Source organism: Triturus cristatus, chromosome 2_1 (genome assembly GCF_964204655.1).
Source record: "Triturus cristatus chromosome 2_1, aTriCri1.1, whole genome shotgun sequence".
NCBI lineage: Eukaryota > Metazoa > Chordata > Amphibia > Caudata > Salamandridae > Triturus > Triturus cristatus.
In genome coordinates this window covers 698,358,758-698,367,214 of record NC_140581.1, presented here as the reverse complement: position 1 = coordinate 698,367,214, position 8,457 = coordinate 698,358,758, and positions in this window count along the sequence as shown.

The window sequence follows — 8,457 nt, the reverse complement described above, 5'->3', positions numbered from 1 at the left end:
ACTGCACTTGCTCATAATCCTGGTTTCAGTGGAACTGGTTCTCTGTGAGCGTCACATCTCCTGACCTATACGTAATTGTGCCTGCATTCAACAAGGTACAACTGTCTTTTTCGATCTACTCCAGTGTTTTTCTCTACGGTGGTAACGATTTTTCCTAGAGGCGCTTTGAAGATAGCTTAATAGACAGTCATTTTGAAAGTTTTTCTGTTATTACTACCTCCATTACAGGTGTTCAATCTGCACTCAGACATCAGATATTTATGGGAAAGCTGCGCAAGCCGAAGTTTGTTTTTGTTCCATCGAAACATTCTTCGTCTGCCCCGCCCATATCCACCCCATCACTGGATTCCTCTCCTAACATAGATCAAATGGCTGGAATTGCCTCTAACCATTCTTCTCCTACGCAACCTACTTCAAGCAAATCTTCTCTCCCCACTGCTTCTTCTAAATGTTTGAAACATGATCCTCCATCTGCAGACAAAATTCCATCTCCCATTTCTATGGAACTGCTTTTGGAGGAGATACGTGCCTTGCACCCGTTTGTGGAGGAAACCAACAGCAAAATGCAACTTTTTGAGGAGAGGTGGTCCACTATGCATGGCAGAGTGGCTTCTGTGGAGCAGCAGGTTTCAGAAATACAGGTTAACTCTCAACGTATTTCCTCTTTGGAGAAATCGGTCCTCACCCTTCAGCAACATACTGAGGACTTAGAAAATAGAAATAGGGGGAATAATCTACGTATTTATGGTTTACCGGAATCCTTGGAAGGTGATGACCCTGTATCATTTTTTTCTTCCTTTCTTCCAAAACGTTTGGATATGCCACCTACTACGTCTCTCAGTATCCAAAGAGCGCACAGACTTGGTCCTCGTTTAACCTCGTCAGCAGCCCCAGCTAAACCACGTGGGGTCGTCATTCTCTTTTTGAAGTTTACGGATCTTCTCTCAGTCCTGACTGCAGCTAGATCTAAACGTCAAATTTCCTGGATGGGTCAGAAGGTGTTCCTCTCTCAAGATGTCTCCAATGTTACCGCGTCTAGAAGGAAAGAGTTTCTGAGTCTTCTTGCTCCTCTTCGAACTCTTGGTGCTAGATATGGTTTGTTTCATCCATGTATCTTTAAGGTGACATACCAGAATCAAACATGGACCTTTCAAGATCCTGCGGAACTTAAAAACTTTATTCTAATTCATACTACCAATGGCATGGACATTACTACTCCTCCTAATGGTTGATTGTTTAACTTTTCTTTTTTCTTTACAGGTTTCCTGTTAAATAGTTTTATATATTTTTCCTTCTTTCTGTAATGCAATGGATATGCCATTTTTCTCTGATACTATTTGATTTGATGTAATACTGTTCCACTTTCTGTTTACTGTGTTTTGTATCTCTGTTTTGTAGTCATTATAAGCTCCTTAGGTTTAATGTGTCTCTCGTTATTTGTTCGCTGGTTGTATTTCTCCTTTTTTACTATACTAATTTTATCCGATTTCTTTATTTTGTTTATTCATGCAGATCTGTTGATGTCTCTACAACCCATATGGTTACTTCCCCACTTCCTTTTCGTCCTGGTGTGGTATGTGCGGATTCCTTATTTTGGGTGGATCGTCTTGTCGTGTGTCGCCATTACCCCGTTGTTCCCTTCTTTGTTCCCCACAGGTATGTTACTTTCAGTCATCCTTTTTGGATATGTACTGTCTCTTCTGATATTTCTACTTTTTCTCCCTATTCCTTTTTTTCCTTTTTTATCCTTATATCCTTAGTTTTCACTCTTTTTTTTTCTTATGCTTCTGCAACTTCTCCCTTTGGCTTCTCCTTTTTACTATTCTCTTTTTCTGTTATTTATTTGCATTTTCTTTCATCTGTTTACCATTGTAGTTTTCGCTTCCTCTAAATCCTTACAGTCTTTATATTCAAAGTTATTTCATGGAATGTAAAAGGTTTTATTAGCCCTATTAAAAGACAGAGAATCCTTTCCCACCTTGCTTCATATAACCCTGATATAGTCCTTTTACAAGAAACCCATCTTACTGAAGCCGAATCACTTAAACTAAAAAGAAGCTGGGTGGGTACAGTTTTATTCTCTCCATCTCACAATAAAAAAAACGGTGTTGCTATTCTTTGTCACAAGAAACTAAAATGTAAAAGCATCTCACAAGAAAATGACACTGAAGGAAGATGGGTATTAGCTAAGTTGTTAATTAATTATGTACCTTTAATTGTGTTTAATGTTTATGGTCCTACACAACTTGACTGTTCTTTTTAGCCTTTGATCACACAAAAATGTATTCAATTTCAGGATGAGTTGTTTATTTTAGGTGGTGATTGCAACCAGATTGTAGACCCGTTTCTGGATCGTAAGTCAACAGTCCATTTTATACCTCATAAGACCCACAAACAATTCATTGACACTATTTCTCAAACACACCTCATTGATTCCTGGAGGCTTTCTCATCCTGACTCTCTTGACTACTCTTTCTTTTCTCCTCCTCACGCTTCTCTTTCTCGTCTGGATTACATCTTTCTTTCTCAATCTTTGTCGCAAAATCTATTGTCCTCTTCTATTGAACCCATTGTCATTTCGGACCATGCCCCAATTGTGACGGTTCTTGACCTGCTCCCCCCACATCCAAAACCCTCATGTTGGCGTTTTAATAGCTCTCTTCTTCATGACCCTCTTTTTTCCACATCTTTTTGTTCCTTCGCTACTGAATTCTTTTCACTTAATTGCGATTCCAATACTTCTCCCCATCTTCTCTGGGACTCCTTTAAAGCAACAGCAAGAGGGTTCATTATTGATTTTGTCTCTAAAAAAAATAAAGCTTTCCTTCAGAAACAGAAAACTATATTGGCCCATATTAAACTTTTGGAACATGAATTTTATATCTCCTCTAATAATTCAATTTCACCAGAACTCATACGAGCTAAACTTGAGTTTAATAAAACTACTACTGATAATGCATCATCAATACTGCTTCGCAGTAGTGCTCGTTATTATGGTGGTCGTAATAAATCGGGAAAACTCCTTGCGAATTATCTCAAAGTGCGCAAGGAACGTTCTCTTATAGACTCTATTTACTCTGCTGATAACTCTCTTTTGCATAAAAATCAGGAAATACTTAAGGAATTTCAACTTTTCTATCAAAATCTTTATACACCAGAATCTCCTCCCACTCCTTCTCTCATTCAGTCTTATTTTGAGAAACTTCCTACTCCTTCTACTTCCCATCTCAATGTTCTTGGTCTTGAAACTGATCTTTCCCTCAATGAACTCTCCAAAGCCTTAAATACTTTAACTAAAGGAAAATCACCAGGTCCAGATGGTTTTCCTGTTGAATTTTATATGCATTTTTCTGATCTTTTACTTCCTAAGCTTTTATTTCTTTTCCAAGCCTTTTATTCATCTGGCACAACTGCAGGCACTTTTCAGGAGGCCACTATCTGTCTCATTCCTAAAGAGGGTCGGGATCCCCAATTCTGTAAAAATTATCGTCCAATCTCTCTCGTCAATGTGGATTATAAACTATTTGCTAAATTACTTGCTTTGCGCTTAGACCCCCTTATGCCTCATCTTATTGGTAAAGAACAATGTGGCTTTGTCAAGGGCAGACTTACTTCGGTTAATTCTCGTCTTTTTCTTAATGTTTTAAATAAAGTCCCCTCTCTCTCTATCCCTCTGGCTGCTATCTCTGTTGATGCAGAGAAGGCTTTTGATAGAGTCGATTGGTCTTTCTTATTTGCATCATTACGCTGGCATGGTTTTGGCCCTAAATTCATATCTCTTATTTCCTTATTATATGCTGCCCCTAAAGCTGCGATCCTGGTTAACGGTGGCGTATCATCTTATTTTTCTCTTCATCGGGGCGTTCGTCAAGGTTGTCCTTTGTCCCCACTTCTTTTTGTTCTAGCTCTTGAACCCTTTTTGACTTCTATTCGTAATAATAACTCCATCTCAGGTTTTCCTTATGGGGATCGCCAGTTGAAACTTTGTGCATATGCAGATGATATTCTGTTATTTACTTCTGCTCTTGAAACATCTATACCCCCTTTACTACTTGAAATTAATTCTTTTGCGCAGGTTTCTGGATACAAAATTAACTCAGATAAGACTGAAATTCTTCCTCTCACAAAGTTCTGTCTTCCTCACTCCTTCTCTTCCACTGGGTTTGCTTGGAATAGTTCGAAAATTAAATACTTAGGTATATGGTTCTCGAAGTCTATTGCCTCCTCAATTAACCTCAATATGTCTGCAGCCCTATCTCGAATTGAAAGATCCTTCTCCACTTGGAACCCTCTCTTTCTTTCTTAGTGGGGGCGGCTGGACTCGATTAAAATGATGATAGCTCCAATTTTAATATATATTCTCTCTATGCTTCCAGTTCATATTCCTGCTTTTTATTTTAAACGTATTGACTCATGTCTTTCTAGGTTTCTTTGGAACAATAAAAAATCTAGAATTGCTTTAGCATCTCTTCGAAAACCAAAATCTAATGGTGGAGTTAACTTTCCAGCCTTTCGTCTTTATCATAAATCCTTCTCACTACGCCAAGCTTCAAGATGGCTTACATCTGATTCCTCTCCCTCTACTCCCCTTTGGTTTTCCATTGAACAAATATTACTGTTACCCTTTTCCTTTATGGAAGTCATGCATTTTTCCACCAAAACCTCTTATACTTCTCTTCCCCTATTTAGACACACTTATTTCCTCTTGAAATCCGTGATTCATCCTGCCACCATGTCCCGTGAATCTTTCTTAGACACTCCTATTTGGCATAATTCGCTTATTCTTCTCAACAACAGACCCATCTTTTGGAACACATGGAGATTAAAAGGTATCCTATTGGTTAATCAGTCTTTCGATGGAATTTCTCCTTCTTCCTTTCCCCAATTTCAGTCCTTATTTCATTGTCCTCGATCCATTTTGCAGAAATGTACTATTCTTATGGCTGTTATTCTTGATACTTATTACTCCCTTCCTTCTTTATCTTCATCTCTTACTCAGACTTCTCTCCTCAACATACTTCTTACCCTTCCTAAAGTTTCCCTTATCTATAAATTTTTCTCAGCCCCAAATCCAGATCGCGTTAAATCCAAACTTGAACTTTCTTGGGAACTGGATTTGGGATGCAATTGGTCTGTCACATTTTGGGATAAACTTTGGTCCAGGTCCTTAAAAATTTCTCGCTCTGCTTCTCTTACCCAATCTATGTTTTTCCTTTATCATCGACTTTATCTTTCACCAGCCTCTTTATCACGTTTCTCTGCATCTTCTGACTCTAACTGCTGGACTTGTGGCTCTTCTAATGCGGATCTTCTTCACCTCTTTTTTCTCTGTCCTACAGTCTCTGAATTCTGGAAGAAGGTCTGGTCATATATGGTTCGTCTATTTACAATTTCCATTCCTTTCTCTATACCTCTCATTTTTACAGGTAGTCTCTCCGATTCTTTAGAACTTTCTCCTCATTGCCATGGTCTTTTTGATCTCATGCTTGCTCTCGCTTTTCAACATATTTCCCTTAACTGGAAAAATCTCAAAAAGCTCTCCATACAATTTTGGTGGAATTCTCTAGGTCATTTTCATAGACTTGATGTAGCATTTGCCTCCTCTTGCAATCCAGCCATCAATAGTGACCTCTTTTGGTTGCCTCTTACTACTTATTTAGACCGGATGACCTTAAGGAACATTGCACATATCAATTCTGAAAACTTTAAACCCCCTTGAAGGATTGCATCTCTGTCCTTCATTATTATTATTATTTATTCTTTCTTTTTTCTCACCTGGTTAATATTTTTATAATCTTTTATGCTCGACAAAATGTATTGATTCAATTACAGTATTTTGTTAATATGCCATATGCTTTTTATTTTCCTATTTCTTGCTTTCTTTATATTATATTATATATTATTATATTATAAATTAATAAAACGAATTTTAAATTAATTTATATGTTAACTTACCTGTAAACCTCCGTAATCCGTAGTTTACTACCCCCCACCCTGCCCCTCCCCTCCCCACGTCACCGCCCTGCAGTTACTCCTACTACCGACCGCGGCTGCCAGCGGCTGAGATGAATGCAAGCATTCCACACATCACCTTTTATTTTCCTCATTGCAATGACCAGCGTTCCAAGGGATTCCCAGACAGGGCCAGACTGGGAACCTAAACTGGCCCTGGCAAAGTGCTCGGCCGGCCCCCATGGGGGGTTTGGGGGTGCCGCCGAGCTCTTTGCCAGGGCCGGTTTTCGGCCGATTTTGCTACAGGGACGATTTTGCAGCTATGCTGAAAAAACGGCCCTGTAACAAAAACGGCCCCCAGGGGCCCTAAACCGGCCCCCACCCTACGGCGCACCGGGGAATTGCCCGGTGCCCACTACGGCCAGTCCGGCCCTGTTCCCAGACATGGGTCTCGTGCTCACTGTGCCACAGGAGTCAGGCTATATCTCACCAATGAGGTCTGGCCTTGCTTGAGTACCAATCTGTATGGGACCTGGTCAGACATTTCTGCCTGGACTGTTCCTACTGGAGCATGTCCATGGCTGATTTGCATATGATAGTCGCTGCCTAGAGTGGCAAAGTGGGCAAAACATCAATGGACTGGAATGTGGTCCCGAAAAAATACCAGTGGGTGAGATTAATTCAAGTATTGCACCCATCACATTTATCTCAGTGGTATTTTAGAATATGCGACGTTACAACGTGATCATTTAGATCGCGGTACGTTACATCGCGGTTGTTACAACGCAAGTCTTTACAATAACTTGCGCTAGAGCCGCTGGACTCAGGAATAGTATGATTTACTATTCCAACTCCAGTGTGTGTAACAGGAGGAAAGGTGCTGGAATAGTAAATCATACTATTCCTTGGTGTAGAGCGCCATCCAGCGCATGTCGTTGAAACGACTTGCGTTGCAATGACCGTGATGTAAATGTATCGCGGTATAACGACCGCGTTGTAAAGGTCGTTCGCTGGTATTTTACAGTGCCATCCGCATGCATTGACCCGAAATATAGCTGCTGTTGTTGCTAATGTAGGGTTGAAGTAAAAGATGATGCCATTGTGCAAAGTTAAACGCTCCAGTAGAGATTACCAACAGTAGGCAGTTGCCTGCAACTTTTGTTGCCCTGTGGTGCAAACAGCTTTGGAGGGGCACTGCTTTTAAGTGACAACTATAGCAGTCGGTGGGGGTTGGCATAAAGTTGGCACAAAAGAGGTCACATAGATTTAGCAGTGGCTGTTGCACCCCGGGGGTGTTCACATTATAAACTCATTCTAGTAAGGGTTTCATGCAACTGTTAGTTTGCTGGCTAGGGCTATACAAAATGAAGGGGTAAAATAAAGTACCCAGGGGAAAATAATGCGCGTTACACCAGTGAGACAATAGCAGAACCTAAGTTTACAGCATCTTTTAACAGTTGCCAGGGCAAAACCTTTTATTTCAGAGACCACAACTGTACAAGAAAGCATTTTTACCCCTGCCAGATGTGGTTGGAAGGCTGCCCCAGTGCTGATTTCCAAAGGCATTACTGGAAAGGTTAGGTGATCTTTCCACGTGGAATCTTATTCCAACTGGGCAGAGTTCTCCATAGTGAAGATGACTGCAGAGGAGAATAAGATACCCTGCACAAATGCACTTTTTAAATTTTTTGCAACAAAAAAATTTCTCCCTTTGGACATACTCCTCCCCTTATGCCCCAAACAAACCTGAGGACACTTTTCCAACCCCTACCATTAAATGAGGTTGAAGGCAGTCCTGTGCTGGAGTATAAATGTGAGCGTTTCCAGGGTTGAACTGAAAAGAGAAGTTCGGGAAATGCGTTTTTGGGTGTTCACCAACTTCCAAATAATGCTTTAGATAGAAGAGTGTTTCTTAACCTGTGGATCTGCGACGCTGACGAAGAGAGCCAGCGGCAGCTCAGAAAAATGAAATTATATTAATAGATCACAAAATTGTATATAAATAGAGAAGCCAAATGTACAATTGAAATTTTGAAGACATCTGTAAATGTGAAGAAATTTGAAATTGGAGGCTAAAAATTAAGTTAGTATCCTGAGATTTATTCGTGGAAGCAGCGAAAGTGCTCAACCAGAATATATTATGGACGATAAGTGATCTCCATTGAATTATGAAAAATGCTCAAACCTTCCAAATGAAATTATTTTTTTTTGTTTTTCTTTGTGAATTAAATAAAATATTTCATTTGTGTATTTGTTTGATGAATGCTTCTTTCTGTACTTTATGTGCACTGGTTTGCAGTTCAATTCATCGAAAATGCTTAGACTGGGGTCCCCGACTTCCAGTAATGACTCAGTCAGTGGTGGGGTCCCTAGATTCCAATAATGACTCAGTGGAGGTCCCCTGATTCCAGTAATGATTAAGTGGGGGTCCTCAGACGTCAAAAGGTTAAGAACCACTGCTTTAGAATGTTCTCTTCTCACATCTTCAGTAGGATTTATGCCTGC